Source organism: Seriola aureovittata, chromosome 12 (assembly GCF_021018895.1).
Source record: "Seriola aureovittata isolate HTS-2021-v1 ecotype China chromosome 12, ASM2101889v1, whole genome shotgun sequence".
Taxonomy (NCBI): Eukaryota; Metazoa; Chordata; class Actinopteri; order Carangiformes; family Carangidae; genus Seriola; species Seriola aureovittata.
The window spans coordinates 21,311,111-21,329,218 of record NC_079375.1 but is presented as its reverse complement, the minus strand read 5'-3'; the positions used below and the strand labels follow the sequence as shown (position 1 = coordinate 21,329,218).

General features: G+C 40.1%; 1 long non-coding RNA gene across 1 annotated transcript; it reads left to right on the top strand.

Moving 5' to 3' along the window:
- The first annotated feature begins 2,244 nt into the window (after window positions 1-2,244).
- On the top strand, window positions 2,245-16,821 carry LOC130179191 (uncharacterized). The gene is made up of 3 exons (XR_008829252.1): window positions 2,245-2,308; window positions 3,280-3,756; window positions 15,645-16,821. It is a non-coding gene; the product is annotated as an uncharacterized LOC130179191 (long non-coding RNA).
- The last annotated feature ends 1,287 nt before the right edge of the window (window positions 16,822-18,108 follow it).

The following is an 18,108-nucleotide window of genomic DNA, read 5'->3' as shown; positions in this document are numbered from 1 at the left end:
GTTTTATGTTGTTTCCCTTTTCCCCTAGCTGTGTCGTAACATAAAGACTGCCAACATATGGTGACTGGGAGGACAATACACCATGATTTCTTTGAATATAGAAACCAACATGGCTGCAACTGAAACCTGGCTCTGTGAGCAGTCCACGATCAGTAAGTGAAATACTCGGTGAGTAAAATTTCCCGGGCTGTTATGTCTTCTTTGCTTGCAGAAATCAACTGCCTGGTACTGGATGTGAGTCCCACAGCATCTGAGGTTTTTCTTTCCCAGGAAAGTGGTTCCACAAAGGGTTTATATCTTGATGCTTTATGTGAACAGTGCAACATCTACTGGCCTGAATGCAAAATGGTCAAATACAAATGTTTGTAAGTTACAAATTGAATGTAAGTATAAGGTAAAGCATGATTGTATTTTATATTCCAAGCATAGATTTATATACTTTCAAAGCAAATCAAAATATTTTGTATGCATCGAATGTGTCAATATCAGTTAAGCTCAATGTCTTAGTTTTAACTTAAGTGTTGGCAAAATACATGGAGCTTTAGTTTTAAATGTCAGTGTTGGTGGCTGTGCAGTAAAGGTGCAATATACGATGTGGCCAGGACTTTAGCTTAAAATGTTCAAAAAATGAATCAACACTATCAGCAGTGTGTGAAGGACACGCAGTGATGTCATGATCTCCATCTGTTGTATTTCAGGTATCTACTGAAATGACCTGTCCTGTGTTGTAATACCACTTTGTGACACTAGACGCTGTGTGAGTCAGTGGCGCGTCAAGTCTTCCCTCAGTCCCACGAAGAAGAACAACTTCCGGCAGAGCTTGAATTAGCATCACAGAAACACAGGAATGGCTGAACCTCCTAAAAGGCGATATGTATTTGTATCCCACAGAACCGCTCCCGACAAGAAACCATGTTCAACGGCGAAGAAAAGAAGCAACACGAGTAACTCTCGATGTGGTTTTCCACCGCCGGAGAAGCTCCTGAGAGTAAAGAGATGCGGTTTGATGCCGAGCTCGCAACTTTCCTGTTAGCCCGGTGAGTAGCATCATTGTTGGCTTTTTAGCTAAAAGTATAATCATTGCTACGACTGACAGACCGTACCGACAAACATTTCGGTTGGTGATATTGATGTTGTCTACAGACGTCTTAGCGGTTACTAGAGTTGTCTGTTCCTCTCGGCTGCTGTACAGCTAGTGACGTCAGTAACTTTAGGCTCATTTTGTAACTGATGACTGTAAACTGAGATTGTATGGACCCAGTAGACCGAGTGAATACACGTGTATTTACTTTTGCATATTCATATCTATCCTCACAATTAATATATATTAAAATAAAATATATATATACACACACCATCTAAATGAATTGTCCTATGACATGTTTGTCTTTATCAGGACCAGAATTCCAGTCTGATCATCACCGATGATGGACCAGCACCTGCCTTTCCTTCTGCATCTGGCCTCATCAATCAACAACCGCATTACAGTAACACCTTGAGGTATTATCCCTGCACATAACAGATATTGTCTATACTGTGATCTTTTGCACATCCCCTAATCGATACCTTTTCCACAGCTTTTGTTTTGTCATTCCAGAACACTTTTGTATATGGTTGCGTAGTATCGTTTTCATTGTTTTAAAAGAAAAAAAAAGAATCTATTTATATTTAAGTATTGCAGTATTAATTTTTTTTATTTATTTCTTATGAATAAGTTAATTTGATACTACACCAAGCCAAATATCTTGTAAGTGAAAATTTATCTGACAATAAACCTTATTTTCTGAATCTGCTTTTGTGATGTCATCATCCCTTCCTCATGCTGCTATAGAGCCTGCCCATGTGTCCTGCAGTATCCCCTTGCCCTCATAAATCTGCAAGTGTATGGAGGTTACAAGTAGAATTCAGATCCTATTTTTACACCTGAATTTAAATTCTACTTGTTACCTCAGTGTCACAGACTTTTGAATTTTGAGCACCAAATTTTAGTTTTGTGCTTTCAATGTGTTCAGACTGACAGAAGCTCTAACTCTTCCAGTGTCTTTGTGTTGCCTAAACACTGTGTGTGTGTTTATTTATTTATATATTAATTTATTCTACAAATTCTTCACATATACATGTATGTAGGTTTAAATGGATGATTGATCTTTTATGATCTGAAGTCCTTTTTCGAAGGCTTCAAAAAAATTTCATAGTCAAAAGAGGAGCTGCTTTACATGTCTTTATTTTTCCTTGTGTTTTCATAGGGATGGCAGAATCCACCTCAGGCTGGAACCACACCTTTGCAGTCCCTCGAAAGCAAGAAATGGTAAGTCATGCACATGATATAAACTACAAAATGTTAAAATGAATCTGTTAAGATTTATTTTTCTTTGTTGTCATAATCGCTAATGCATTAGAAAACAATGTGGATGTGATTAATATATTTATATGTGGCTTGAATATTATAATTAGGTACTTGTTGGGAAACTTGCTGTCTATTGTTTGTTGTGAAGGAACTCATTGTGACGTAATGAGGAACTACTCAATAACTGCTTAATGACTTTACTGCCAAAAGCTACACAACTCTACAAACAACCACAAAATGCTGATGGATTTCACTCTAGTTTACAATGCAGGTCTATTGTAATGTGTTGCAAATTACCCTCAATAATACACTGAACAAGTTTTGCATCTGTAAAAAGAAAATCAAATTAGGGTCAAAATGATTTTGAGCTTGTAAAGTGATGTTCACAAATAATTCCAATGTTTGTAGTTGTAAATCAACCTTTGTAAACCTGTCAAATAAATGTGGGTGAGAAATTGAAGTTTGTGTATGTGAAACAATTGCACTTGTGTCAAAGAGATTTGTGTTTGTTGAAAGTCTGAATCAAAACTCAACAAATGATCAGTGTTGAGGTTAAAGAGTTTTGATTGAATGAATTTGATGATTTCATTACAAGATTACAAAATAACAAGTGGTGGGGCCAGCTTGCTAGCATTAGCAGCCATCTTGCCGGCATTGTTCACTGATTAATGAATTTAACAAGTTATTAGATTGCAAAATGTAATAATAATGTAATAATGTAGAAAAGTGAGCACTTTCTAAATGCACTGTATGTGTAACTGATTGATCTGTCCAACAGCCATCTCTAGTATTCTTTCCCAACGGGTGCCTCCCACCAGGGAGTTTCTCTAGGATGAGGTTTAATTCAGGCAGAGTACATGTTCTTACAGCTGCTTTCACACCACTGCTGTGATATTAACATTTGAAACCTTTCTGTCTCTCTCTCCCTCCAGGTGACAAAGAAGCTCGCTGGTGCTGCTTCTGAAACAGCTGCCTGGGTTAACAATGTTGGTATGTTGGCTTTCCGAGATGGTGGCTGGATTGACGACGCTGCATCTTCGAGGTGGACCCCCGGAGGTGCCTGCCTTCTCATTGAGGCGTAGCGGCGGCCCGACCTGGAGGGGAAGCGCATGATGCTCAGCCTGACTGTTGCCAAGGTGACCCTGAGGATCTCCTGGGAGGAGTGGAGGCTGCACTGTTGGAGGGAGGACACATGGGGCGGAGGAGACGGCCCTCCTCATCCAGGATCTCCACGTCACCCTGGATGTCCCTTTGCTGGATTTTCTCCGCATCCAGGACATATGGAGACACAGAAGCGCCACCTCAGCTGCATTCAGGACCCACCAGGTGTGCAGCTGTACACAGAGACTGGTAGACTGACAAAGGGCGGGGTCAGCCTTGCAGTTTCCACCTTAACCAGTTCATCCCAGGTACGTGTGTGTGTCTCATAGCTTGTGATTAAGTATATTGTGTATTATCATTTCATGCAAACATGATGTAGTGACCATTTGCCCATTAAAAAAAAAACAAATTAAACTTTAAACCAAACCTAATCAAAAGGCCACTGATGCACCGTAGGGATGTGGTTTAATGCAGGCAAAGGAAGATGAATGTCCATTCCAATCTTGCAGTTTTGTGTGGATTTATTGCAACAAAAGAACAAAGAAAAAAACCATGGCTGCTGCTGCCTCTCTTTGCACTGGTAAAAAAACCATTGGCCCACCCAGGTGCATGCTGGTCCTCAGTGTGCCTACCTACTCAAATAACCCCAAGTGCCCAGTGTCAACCAATTACCAAAAAATAAACAAAAATACTAATTATACAAATCTAAATATGCTAAACAAATAACTAACAAACAAAAATATTATCAAAAATCTAATTTCAATAAAGCAAACAAGTTAATCAAACAAAGTTGCTCATAATAATCAATTAAATTTACAACTAAAACTTAACAAAACTAACAAATAGCTCCAACACTCTGGTCCTTATTGTGCATAATATCACAATTACAGTTATCTACAAAAACGGAGCTACTTCTGGAACTACAACTATGAAACAGACCTATTCTATGCGTGTGTATTCTAAGTAACCCTAAACAAGTTGTTTTCTTGATGAATCTGCAAAACAAAACACAGGTTAAGAAAAGAAAGGAAAAAATAGAGGTAGAGAGTCATGATGTTAGGCTGCTGCGTCCAGTAGTAGACAGAGTTTGGTCACAGGTCTCTCCAGAATATGGGTCCTGGTTTGAAGGTGCACAGTGGTACCAGGCCCTTTGCATCTGGTCTGCTGTCCAAAACTTTCCCCATGATCCTCCTGGATCTGAGGCATCTGCGACAAGAACAATGTCCCCAGGAGTGAGGCGTTTCCTTGGCCTTGTCCATTTTTGTCTCTCCTGCAACATAGGCAGATACTCAGAAATCCATCTCTTCCAAAATAACTCAGCAATATACTGTGCTTGCTTCCACCTTTTCCTTATGTACAGATCATTTTTGTCAAACAGTCCTGGTGGCATGATTGGTTTTCCTTTCAACATTAAAATGTGGTTTGGTGTGAGAGCTTCTAAGTCATCTGGATCATCTGAGACCTTTGTGATGGGTCTGTCGTTCAGTATTGCCTCAACCTCACAGAAAATGGTCTGTTATATTGTTGAACCAGCATGTCTTGAAGGTGTTCAGTGGAGATTTGGTTGGCTGTTACAACAGGGCAGCCACTCTTACTCCTACTGCTTGTGCCGCGAAGTGGACCGTTAATGACCCAACCGACCCTGGTTCTTACTGCATAGGGTCCTTCATCCTGGCTGTTTATTACCTCCCAAGGCTCCATTACTTTGGGGGCATCAGTTCCAATTAGGAGATCTACATCTGAATCAATGTCATGAACCTTTACCTCCTTCAGATAAGATCCTCTTGTCGAGGGACATTGAGTGGGGAGACAGGCATAGATCTTTGTGTCAAAACATCAGGCAATTGGATGAAATCTTTCATGTCCACACCAGACACCTCAAGACCTGACAGAATATGAGCATTTACAATTTTCTTTTGTCCCAATGTTGTAAATAGTTTCCATTGGACACAATGCTGTTACTATATGTAAGAATTCATTTGTGCTTTCTTTTATTCTTGCAACTTACATCATGTGCTGTGGTACAGTGGATGGACGGGCATCGGTTGAGAACACTAAGGTCGTCACATGACTCACTATCACAGGGTGGAGAGATCATCAGTTTCACCTGTACCTCAAGTTCTATTAGTAAGTTATATGATAAGTTTATGGCGCAACAGTGACTCACTATCACCTCTTGAGGAACAAAGTGGTGTTACAAGATGAGACGGACTGTTCAGGACATCCAGCACCAGTTAACTGGTGGAGTGCAGCTCCTCTTCTGGCCACAAGATGGTGACAGTGAGATGTCTTACCTCGAATCTGGTTGTGCTTATGTGTGTCTTTTTGTCCTATTGCCTCTATCAGATTAAAAAACCCATTACTGCACATGTCACATGTAAAATGCAGCATGAACAAAAGCAGAAGGCTGGATAAAATCAGAATCAAGTTGACCTGTGTTATACTTCTGGGCCAACTCTGAGCCAATACATATGGGACACAGATCAGACGGCAATAATACAGAACTGCTGACGGACAAGACTAATGCATGGAAAATGGCAAGTTCAAAATGTTACAGTAGTTTACTAATGTTGAGTATATAGGATGACATTGAACTTGGCCTTTTGCTTCGAACACCTCAGCAGCTTTTCCTGCTTGCACAGCTCCACAGTGAGCTTGAGAGCCCTCTGCTTTGCCCCCTCTCTGTGGGTCCACTCATGCTCTTGGCAAACTGTTTCATAAGAGTCAAACCTATGTCACCAATCTACATGAAAAACTGGCAATATCAAAATATGCTCATTAAACTTGTAAAAGAGAGGGAAAACACGTGTAGTACCTGGGGTAATTACACTGTAGCTGAACAGATACCAAATATTTGAACTGGATAAAAATATGAGGGTTAAAAAATCTCTTAACAATAGTGTAGTATATTGGCCAATATTATTTTATTTTATTTTTATTTTTTTACATGAGCACATAAACATTTTTGAAGAGCTTTGGTTGTGTCCAATTGCTCCATAGATAAACTATTATTATAACATGAGGCTACGCCTGGTGTTAACAGTCGACATTGTGAAATCTGCCTTTAAGACATTATATGTTGCCTAGATACGGGAGGAGAGCGTCATCAGACCGTGTTTTTGTTTTCCTTAATTTAGTTGAGTGGCGCACCTTGCTAAGCGTGGATACCTGTTAATAAGCTGCTTAATTCTTGTCCACCCCACCACAAGAGTAACGTTTGGTTACGTGTGGCTTCTGTTTTGTTCGTGTATGATAAGACAGACCCGTCCCACCGGGCATGGTAAGGTTGAAGTGTAAGTTCATAAACAACGAGTATTGTGGAAGTTTCCAACGCCCGAGTGCACGTGAGTTTTCTGTCTTTTACTCCTTCCTCCAACTGCTTCAACCAAAATACACGGACCCAAACTGTTTCACTGGTCACATCAACCTTTGAAATTGTGACATTTGGTGGCAAAACCAGTTCTTTGTAGTGGAATCACCATGGTTTTAGGGTGTGAAATTGGTTGGAAAAATAATCTGCCTAAAGTACTTGCATCAAATTCAACTTTGCTTACTTCCTTTGGTTAAGCACCACTGACCAAAGAGCCAGGGGGTCCAAAACGGCAGAAGCTATTGTAGCTTAGCTGTGTTGCAACTTTAATTTTAATTAACCTTTTATTTAATCTTCTTTGCTGGAGTATAAACTACTCCACAAAATGTTTTGTTGACAATTGAGAGAAGATAGTGTGAACTCATCGTCTCATTAGCGCCCGAGTTAACAAGGTTGCTAAGTGAGGACAAGCAGTTAGCAAGCTAGTTAGCTCAGGAAACTTTTTTTCCTTTTTCAATAAAACTCTTTATCGAATGGAATGATGTACAGTCTCAATAATTTTATACCAGGGGAAGTAACAGTTCAGATTAGGAAAGAAGCCCAGGGCGCTCTTGTGACTAACCAGTGTTATCTTTTTCCATCTGGTTAGTGTGTTAGTAGTTACTTTGTCAGCTTCAGCTGCTCACCAAGTAGCCCCCTGCTAATAATCTGAACATCACCAAGCCTATACAACCAAATATTTTATATACGATTATTTTTCGTTGTGCTGACATTAGCTCGTATATCAGTTCTGGTTCATCAGTCTCGCTCTAATTGTATTAAAAGACACTAATGGATTTTTGATCCATCTATTCAAACAGAGAATGTTTTAGGAGAAGTATCCGCTGCCATACCACCAGACCTCAGAGCAGTTTCTTTTCTGAGTTCATCCTCCACACTCCACCATGCAAATAGTTTTATTTTAATGACTTGATTATTTATTCATTCATTTGTATAACTTTGTTTTTTGTAAGTAGCATAGAGGGACTACCTCTATAATTTCACTATATATCCTTGTGTTGCTTAATGATAATTAAATTGAATCTTATTTGTCCAGGTTTTGAGATATTGGCCTCTGAGATTTCTGCAACTGTAAATACAACAGAGGTGAATGGAATTTCATTTAAAGTGCTCAGAGCATTAGCATATCTTTCAATTAGTAGTTGAGTAGTTAATTCTGAAATAATTTGCAGCCCCTTGCTGTTTACAGTTTTCCTCAGAACTTCTTTCTATGAAAAGTGTTTTGGGGATTATATAAAGTAATATCAACATTGTCTCTGGAAAGAGAAACAAAAATCCCTTCACGTCCGTAGCACTGGCAGAAATCTCAGAGACATATCTCAAATCTAAGTCCATCAGTTTCACTGAACTGACTGAACAAATAATACATTTCAGATCATTTATACTCTTAAAACTTCACCCCACAGACTGCAGATCCTTTAGAGTCAATATTACTCTTCTAATTATTCTTCTATTTACAGTCAATCAATCGGTTGACCAGCTTTAATGGTTAGACTGGTTGAAAATGTTTCATTTGCATCTTATGTTGACATGTTTGATCTTTTTGGTTTCAATGAATCTGAAGAATAAGCATGAGAAATGTTACTTAAAAGATTCATGTTTTTATTGAGTAGATCTCACTACAAAGTTTAGGGCTCCATGTCCAACAAAGAAAATCCTTTCTATACTTCTGCACTGGTCAGCAATGGCCCCTTTGAGATCTGAAGCCAATTAATCTTTTTTATACACTCCTGGACTGCTCATTGTGTATTAAAATTTTTTCGCCCGATTTCATTTATTACCATTTGCTCAGAGCACAAGAGAACCCGACCCTGAATGTGTTTGGCAGAGCTGCTTCATTTGTCCTCATATACTGTACAGTATTGTCAGAGGGCACAGGTTATGCCCGAGATTGCAGAGTGCTGCTCTCATTACAAACCAATTTGCAACAGTCTCCTCTTTCTAGCTGCATCACTAGCAAAGCAGTAAATATAGTTAAACATTCTCCTCATTTCGGAGCCGTTTTCAGATTGGTCCAACCTGAGGTAATGAAGACTGCAAAACAAAAATATTATGTGTTGACAAGGTTTCCCCAATATATCATCAAGAGAGTCAGTTGTTCATTATTGAGTCATAGATGTCTTTTTGAACCATCCCACTGGTTTGAATTTAGTCAATATATTCCTCCTAAATCACAGCTGATAATGAATCTCAGTCTGTGTGATAGATTCAAATGCTCTTTCACCATGTTAATGGTGAAGGAAGATTCATCCAGCTTCTTAACAGATCTGCAGCCAAACCTCACCCACAGCCTGCAGCCTCTGCATCGCTGATGCCAGGGCCTGGTCCACAGCTCTGTCAATACTTAACTGTGGGGAAACAGCAATGTGGAGAGAGAAGACATAGGTGCAGCAGAATCTGCTGGCAGCTTTATTGTAGTACACTTACTCATTGAAGAGGTGCTTGCAGAGGTGCATGTACAGTACATATTGGCTGTTGCTAACAACAGTACAGGAAGGAAGCCAGTGCACCGCACACCTTTCAAACCAGGGTTTCTAGAAAACCAGGAAGAACTGCAGAGCCATAATCACTCTCTGCGGCTGGTTCAGACCCCATGCTCGGAAATATTTTATAAGTCGTGATTTCTCATGCTGTAAAGGCACATGACGGCATTACCAGTGCCTTTGAACTGTTTGGATTCTACAGCTGTTACATGTTATCAATCACATTACATATCAATTACTCAAACTAAGAAGAGAGGTTTCTTTTACCTCTGCCAACTTGCTCTTTCTGGGGACGTTATGTTCCCCTGGAAACCAGAAGATTCACAGTTGTTCATGTCTGTTTTAAAACAATACTCACATGCCCATATGTACAGTACACTGAAACAGCTTTTCCTTGTTGTAATAATCCTACCTGTTCACTGGCCGCTGACAGATCCATGTTATATGTGAGTATTGTTTTAAGACAGACAACCTACAGTATCTTCTATCCTCAAATGAAATGTCTAATGCATTTTTAAAACTCTGTAGTTAACTTACAAATGTGTTATACTCAACTTCTACCAACATGTTTCATTGTTTTATATTAAAAGAGTGAACTATTTTTCCATCGTCAGCAGGAATTTAAAATTCTGTCAGGCGCTCTGGACAAGATATTGCCCTCTTTGCCCTTGAGGCAGCTTAGAAACATTGCACTTTATATCATTCCATAAAGCCCTGATAGGCTTGATCACTGTCACCTTATATAACAACCAATATATCTCCTCACCAGGTGATGGATAGATCCCATGGCTGCTGCCTTCGATCCCTCAGCGTTTGCTGCACGCAGCGCTGGTTAGGTCATCTTCTTCATCTGCTCTTACCTTCTCTGAGCTCAGTTTGTTCCCTTCTGGGGATTTTTTGTAACGTCTCCTCACACGCTGAACCTCAATCAGCTGCTCATCACTCAGGGTGTGTGTGAGACGCTGGGCAGTCACCATGTCCTATGACCCCTTTTGCCAGCAGTGTCCTTGGGGGACATGGGTAACTGTGCTGATTACCTGTCATACTATATTTATTGCTGTCACACATTTATTTATGGCCCCCCCTGATTCAAGAGAGCCAGCTGTGGGCTAAACCATTAGCCCAGTTTCTCTATTTACCACTCTTTCCCTCTGCTCTTCAATTAGCCCTGCTCCCTCTCTACCCCACCTTTACTCCCCTCTCCCTTTATCTCACCCCCTGTCTTTTCTCCACATCTCACCCTTTTCTCCATCTGTTTCCATCGCCCACTCTTTCCCCTCTGTCCTTGTCATCCTCCTCACCCCTCCAATGACCATTTACACCCCCGACATCATTGACTCCCTACTACTCCTCTCCCATCATCACAGCCAGAGGGGTTACATTAGAGTGACCAATCTCCTCTCTGACTGAACTTAACATGGGGGGGGGGGTGGTAAAACTTTTGATAAATGAGAGAACTGGTGGCCAATGCCTTTTTAAAGTTCACATCATTTAGACTGTCATTGACATGTGAGGTGCGCCTGGGACATGTGTCATTAGGCAGGCTCTCGAAATGAAGCACATGTGCCGTAAAGATTTAAGCACACATTACCTTTGATTTTCATTTCTACAGTATTTCAGAATCGTATTAGAATGGTTAGGCCTACACTTGTTGGATTGATGGTCACAGGTATGGGTTGGGAGTCCTGTTGCACATACTGTATGTTGCTGAGCTATAAATCATATCCTTTGATTTAATATCACAGGCTCTCTCGAAGCCCAGAGGCCACCTTAGCTATGATATATAACAGAGGCATTGACGGCATGACCTATTGAAAATGTTTCTGTGTCCCATGGTCTTGTGTATTAAGATGGGATGTATGAATACTATGAAGAACAGTGCCATTATTAAAGGCCCTGAGAATTTCTTTTGTAATCAGCCTCTGACTAAAAAGGGGGTACAACGATGGGGCTGAGTGAGCTTTGCTATAGATTGTTTTGTGAACCCACATTTCACAGCAGTGTCTTAAGTGAAACCCACTCAAATCAGAGAGTGATCTCTGCAGGACCATGATGGATGTGTCATGTACCAATGAAAACATTGTCTCATAACTTATTCTAATCACAACTCTGTGGCAGTGAAGCAGCTCAAAATTACAACGGATGCACTCACAGTTGGTAATGCCTTTCTGCATCTTTTATTTGTTGTCGTCTATTTCCCAGACTAATCTGTGTTTTCCAGCCTGGGGACTTCAGATATCTGTCTATCTAAACCCTGATGGCTCATCTTTTAAATGACTTGCATCAGGAAGGTATAAAAACATCCAGTTACTTTTGAGAGTTGATGACTTTTTGTCCCAAACCAAAATTGCACAGAATGATTCTGTTGCATTACCAGCACTTCCTAGTAAATAAAATGCTGGTGTAGAAATCACAGAGGCAAGATGAATTTGCAAAAAACATCTCAGGATAATAAGGTAGATCTGCTACAAAGCAGAGGTGGTGTGACATTTGGAATAGCTTTCTTTACCTGTCACTCAGGTAAATGTGACCTGATGTAAACCTTATTTATACATCTGTCTCAGCCCTGATTGTGTGTAAGGTAGAGAATACCTATCATGCATATATAAATACACATCTGCAGAGACACGCACAGAAATGGGTGAAGGGTACAATTGTGCTCGATATCAGTGCTGTCAGTCTCATTATGACTTTCAGAGACTGTAACAATATAGACTCACCACAGGGGAGTGCTGTTAGTCAGTGGTCAGACCTACTGATGAAGTTTCATAGAAAACAAGCTCCTCATGGGCTGCTGTGAACCGAGTGTGAATCTAACACATATCCATGAGCGAATCGATGTCTGGCATGCATCCAGAGAGGAAATTAGTGCTTAAATTACATAATAAAAAAGCAATAAACATGGATTTATTGAACATGGATTAATCTTAGTGCTTCTAAGTAGGAGATAAAAATACATTAACAGATGGTCATGAGAATATTGTTGATATTTTATGTCAATTATGCCTGTTTTACAAACCTAATGATATTCCTCCTCAAAGTCCTTCCTCCAACACAAGGTCTTAATGGCATGAAGAAGCCATTTTCACTTACGCTGATTATCATCGTTAGTGTGTGAATCTAAGATAGGAAGGAAGGAGTTGAGTGTTTATAGATTTACTTGGTTCCCTCCAGCCTACATGAACCAGCCTTCACATTGGCATTTGCATATTTTCTAATCTCCTTGTCTAACATTAAAAGAAGGGAAACCACTTCTAATTCAAGTGAGTGGAAAAGTGGTGTCAGACTTTTGTACCCCACTGTACATGTGGTCGAGGGGTTTGGTTTTTACGTCAGGACTGGGGACAGCTGCTGGGTGGTCTTTCTGATGAAGGGGCTTTTGAACACTTCAGTGAAACGTAGTTGGTGTGATTATTTGTAGGTGAGATGTGTGGCATTTTCCTAACCTTTCAAGGGAGTGTTATAAGGTCATGTGGATTGTGTTTTTAATAATTGCTCAACATGGCACGTTCTCTTTCTCCTTGTGGACTGGCTTCTTCACATGGCTCCTGGCCTGTATATTCCTATGGCAACTAATCATCTATCCATTTCCTTTATTGTAATTTCACTGTAATTGTTCCCTCTGTAAATGTACCGTAAGAACTGTTTTCAGTAACAGCTGACCCATCCGATAACTGATGAGGACCAATAAACTAATTATAGTTTAAGTCATTTTAAAAAGCCCTGAGCTGACAATATTCAGCAGAGGTACATTAATGGAATTGAAAATGGCATGACATTGTACCCCACAGCTGGACTGTAAATGTTAATGCTTAATAACAATAAATAGCTGAGAAATCCTCAGGCAGCTTGGAGCTCCATTAGACTGGACCTATGAGAACAATGGCCAATTCGCTGGGGGATAATTACATGCCAAAAACTGTTATTGTTTTAAATAGTTACAGCACTTTCGTACAGCTCATGGGGCTCCAAAGTTGCTTAGTGTGACGAAGGATGGTTTTACTTTGGTGGAAGCATAAATACGTGCTTCAACAGCCAAGAGTAATGCTGCCTCACTAATGGGTCCTCTTCTACTTTAAAGCATGAATAGGGAACACTGCGTTTGTCTAAGCATTGCATTGCATAGCAAGGCTGCTGAGCTTTGGGTCTCTGCTGCTGAATCAGTGTGCGTGGTGCTAAGAGCTGTACTCCATTTCGAGAGTTTGGATGGTGTCTGCTCTTTTTGACCTTTTTGAAGAAGAGCTAAGAGCTCTATCTAACACACTGGTTAGTCTTTGTCCTAAAACCCTTTTATCTTGTAAAGGTAAAAATAGTAGTTGTCTTTATCATGCTTACACTCAATTTCGATCTATGCTGTGATGAGGCCTGCAGGTTTACCTCCAATCTGTTAGCACAATATCCTGCACTTTTTTTTTTTTTTTTAAAAGAAGATTCTTGTTTTAAACAATCAACTGGAAACATTAAAAAGTCAGTGGAATACACTCTTTTCAACCAACTCATGGAGATAACGTTAGCTTACTTAGCTAGCTAATTGCAGCTAATAAAACCTGTGACCCTTCATTTCAGCCAGCAAAATCAACAGCAGCTGGCTAGAAATGAGATCTTGCTTTTGTCTTCCTTTGTCTGAATTATCAAACCACATTAAGAATTTTAGGTATTAAATCTGCCACCATTATCATTGTAAACAGACAGGCAAGAGTGGAAGCTAAAGAGGAATAGCAATAGTATTTGGGAACAGTAAATTTTGTGCTTTTATTGCTTTTTTCACTTGTAAGAGAAAGAGTGTGATTTCTTTTTTCAACAGTCCTACATAAATGCTACAAAAATGTCTTTAAATCAATTTTTCATCAAGTCTTTGTCATCACATAAATAAATATCAATGAGCCGTGCAACATGCAGTTCAATCAGCAGATTCCCTCCCACTTTACACTAGTTTGATTTCCAGCATTCCCTGGGATGATTGAAGTCCTTCAGCCAGCTTCATGTATCTTGGATGTGGCATTCAGTGCAGCTCAATGTGGTTTAAGAGATTTTAGCAATGAAAGATGGTCAAACATAAAAGATTTGTTTTAAGGTCTTGTCAACAGATGGCTTGTTATAAGACCCAGTCAGAAGTTTTGCTTTTACTTTGCTTCATTTTCTTCTTCCAAGTTCTTTTGTCCTCCATCTTTACCTCTGATCAAATTTTGGCTCTACCTCTGCCTGATTATATCCCTTTAACCCCTCTTTACTTCTCCCCCCTCTCCTTGTTTGCAAAATGTAATTCTTGGAGGAAAAAGGATAGATCTTTTAAGGTTGAGTGTATCTCTAAAAAGTCTTGGCAGCTGGTGTGAGTGAGCAAGCCAGGAGACTGTGTAGGCTGTATTGATGATACACTCAAGAGAGTCACTGGCCCTGCTGGCATATGTCCCTTTAGATTTGAATTAGATTGGCGATTCATACTCTGGCACGGCTGCACCGAGGCCACGGGTGGAAATGAAAAGTAAAGGGCTCAATAATTATCTCTTCAGTTTGCTGTGTGTGTGTGTGTGTGTGCGCTTTCTGATCATTTGACAAAACAATTTTAAATGCTGAATCATTGTTATGTGTCCGTAAAGCTGCCACACCAGCAATCTCATTCAGAGTGGAATTAGCATCTAGCCAAATTACAGGCTTGCACAACAATAGCCTGCTGAAGCCAGTTTGATTGCAAGTAGCACTTAACAGAACAACAAAACACTTATCACAGTGCAGAGCTACTTCTGAAGCAGTCCCACACCTTTGACCCGCCAACATCAGCGTGACTGGACAAAATGAAGCTCCTTGAATGGGAGGGAAGCTTTGAGGCAATGTTAGAAAGAAAAAGGATTTACAGGGTTTATTGTCGGAGACTCTGTGACTGACAGGACTGAGCAGAGACTCCACTTCTTCACCTGTCATTCTTGTCACTTTATGGACGTTATAACAATAAACTGTGAGTGGTCTGGTGGTTTAAATTCGTTTTAGCGTTACTCTGCTTAGAGGCTTTGTGAAGATCTGACTTGCTTGTACAATGCAGAGAGTCTCAGTTCTGGCATGAGGCCACTATTGCTTGTGCAAAGTCTGGATGTTTTTGTTTTGCTGTGTTGGACACTCGCTGGCGGCACATTGCATCAATTCCTTCTTTTTGCAAACACATCTGAACACAGTGACGTGAAAATATTCTCTCAGTCTATTTGGCACAAATACAGATAAGGATGACATAAGTCTCTTCTGGAGTAATTTCGGATGAGAGGAGTTTCATTGTTGTAATGATACACTGATAATCAAAAATTTGTAAAGATGGCCGAATGCTCAACTAAATTAAGTATTGATCTCCCTTCAGCCTGGAGCCCTGCAGAAGAAACGTGCACATGAACGGAGGTGAAGAAGAAGAAGAAGAAGAAGGAGGAGAAGGAGAGGTGGTTGGCTGTCCCTTCTGTTTAGCTTTGCTTTCTTTTCCTTTTTCCCTTTGTTTGGCAGATCCCTCTCTGCTGTCCACTACATCACTTCCCTGATGTGAACTGAGCCTAAGTTGTGGAGGCCTGCTGTCTGGAAACAGCTGAATAGGAATTTTCATTTCAGTGTAATTTCCCCCCTGTAATCCATTTTGATGATATGAATGAAACATCAGTGTCCCTGTCTCTTGAAAAGCCAGTGAGTGTAAATAACACCGTAAATCTGGCCCAGCAACCAATGACAGACTGTTTTGATTCTGTATTCATCTCATGTAACAAACCAAAAAAAAATGAATCAGGAGCTCAAGGTAAACCCTGGATGGATGCTGTTCTAAATCTACCTCATGGCTTCAGAGCGAACACACAACACATAAAAAATGGTCTGGTTGCTCAATTGCAGCACTTACTCAAGATCCCATCATCCCCTGCCTGCAGATGTTGGGCTCTCCAGCCTCGTGGGTTCATTTGATAGAAGTACCAATAACACCATATGGGAATCTGGGATTAAAATAAATGCCTTCAATATATGGACATCATGTGTAAAAAAAAAAAAAAAAACATACTATATTATCATTACTTACAATATTCACTCACAATCTTCCCCTACAGTGTGCTGTGATATAGTTGCAGCCACACTGACTTACAAATTGAGAACAACCAGAGGAAGTGAAAGGCTAAGTCCCTGGATTTGCACAACAGTGAAAAGACGACTGTGCTAAACAGCATCTTCATATCCCCTCCCACAGACACTTCATTCTTTACTCAGAGACCTGAGGAGAAATACGGCTCATCTCCTCAGTCTCACCACTGTGGTTCTGAATAAATAAAAAGGGCATCACCGTGAGGAATGATTTACTCTGTCCACCTCTGAAACGTATCCCTACAGGTCCTCATTAAAACTAATCCTGTCAGTGGCTGCCCATGGAAGATGATCCTAGTTATGCTAGGATTGGCACTGAGGCCACTTCTGGGTCTTTCTGCCAAATGTATATCAATAAAAGCAAATGCACATGCACATTTGTTGAGAGCAACATGTCTGAGGAGGGAATAAATGCGAATATTGATCTGACTTCTGGCTCTGAAGCATTATCATTATTGTGCACATAAAAAATAATTATGAAGTGTAGTGAGGAAAAAGCAAGATACCCAAGAATAATAGGATTAAAACTCTTTAGTTAAAAGAGATAAAAAGCTGTAGTAACATTTTTTTTTTCTTAGGCCACTTGGGGGTGCTGTTTCATGCTGTAAACACCGTGTTGACATAGCAACACCTTAGCAAACAGCCGCTTATGTTTACACCCAGCAGACACGGAGCGGCATTAGTCACGCTTGTGTCCACATGATGAATGTAAGTTGTAAGTTTTTATTTAGATTTCCACGCAACAACTCAAACTAAAAGCCTCTGGCTCTTTAGCTGCTAAGTGATGAGAACCGTGAGACTGAATCAAAACAGCAGAACCACCAGGGTTCTAAAAGGTTCTGTAGGGCTGAGGGGAACTGCAGACTTGGGTCAAAATTCTCTGTGGTTTCATCACTATGAGAGACCTCTTTCACATTACACTTAGTTATTTGATGCATTGTTAATTTAAAAATATTGATTAGTAATTGATTGGCCTGCAGCATGTTCTTATGCGTCCGTGCCGGTGAAGCCAGGGCCGGAGGCATTATGTTTGCGGGTTGTCCATCCCATTCTCGTGAACACAATATCTCAGTAACAGCTGGAGGGAATTTCTTCAAATTTGGCAGAAGCATTCACTTGGACTCAAGGATGAACTGATTAGATTTTAGTGGTCAAAGGTCAAGGTCACTGTGGCCTCACAAACCGCAATTTTGGTCACAACTGACAAATTCATACACTAATTATGACACAATTTAACACAAATGTCTAATGGGATAAAATGAAAATGAAGTGTGTTGACATTTTGTATCCAAATGGTCAAAGGTCAACTTCACTGTGACATCATAATGTTCTGCAAAAACACATCTGGCTTATTCAACACTGTAACTCAGGAAGAGGAGATTGTGACCATATTTCATACAACTTGGCTGATTGGTGGAGGCGTAAAACCACGAGGCGTTAATTCTAGTTTAGTTTAGTGTTGATTTTTTTTTTTAATGATGTAGTTAAGTGAGTAATGGTCCCTAAAGCATCATCTGTGTGACAAATCCGTCTTTGTCAATTTAGAAAATATCACCAAAGATTAACCAGGTATTTGTGTTAATTGGACATCAGCCACTCGTAAATGTTTCACTCGGGCCAGACTAATGAAAAAGCCTCTGCAGGGTAATAATGAAAGTCAGTTTTTGCCTGCTCTTATTAGCAGCCTGGACATGTTGTTAATTACAGGGCAT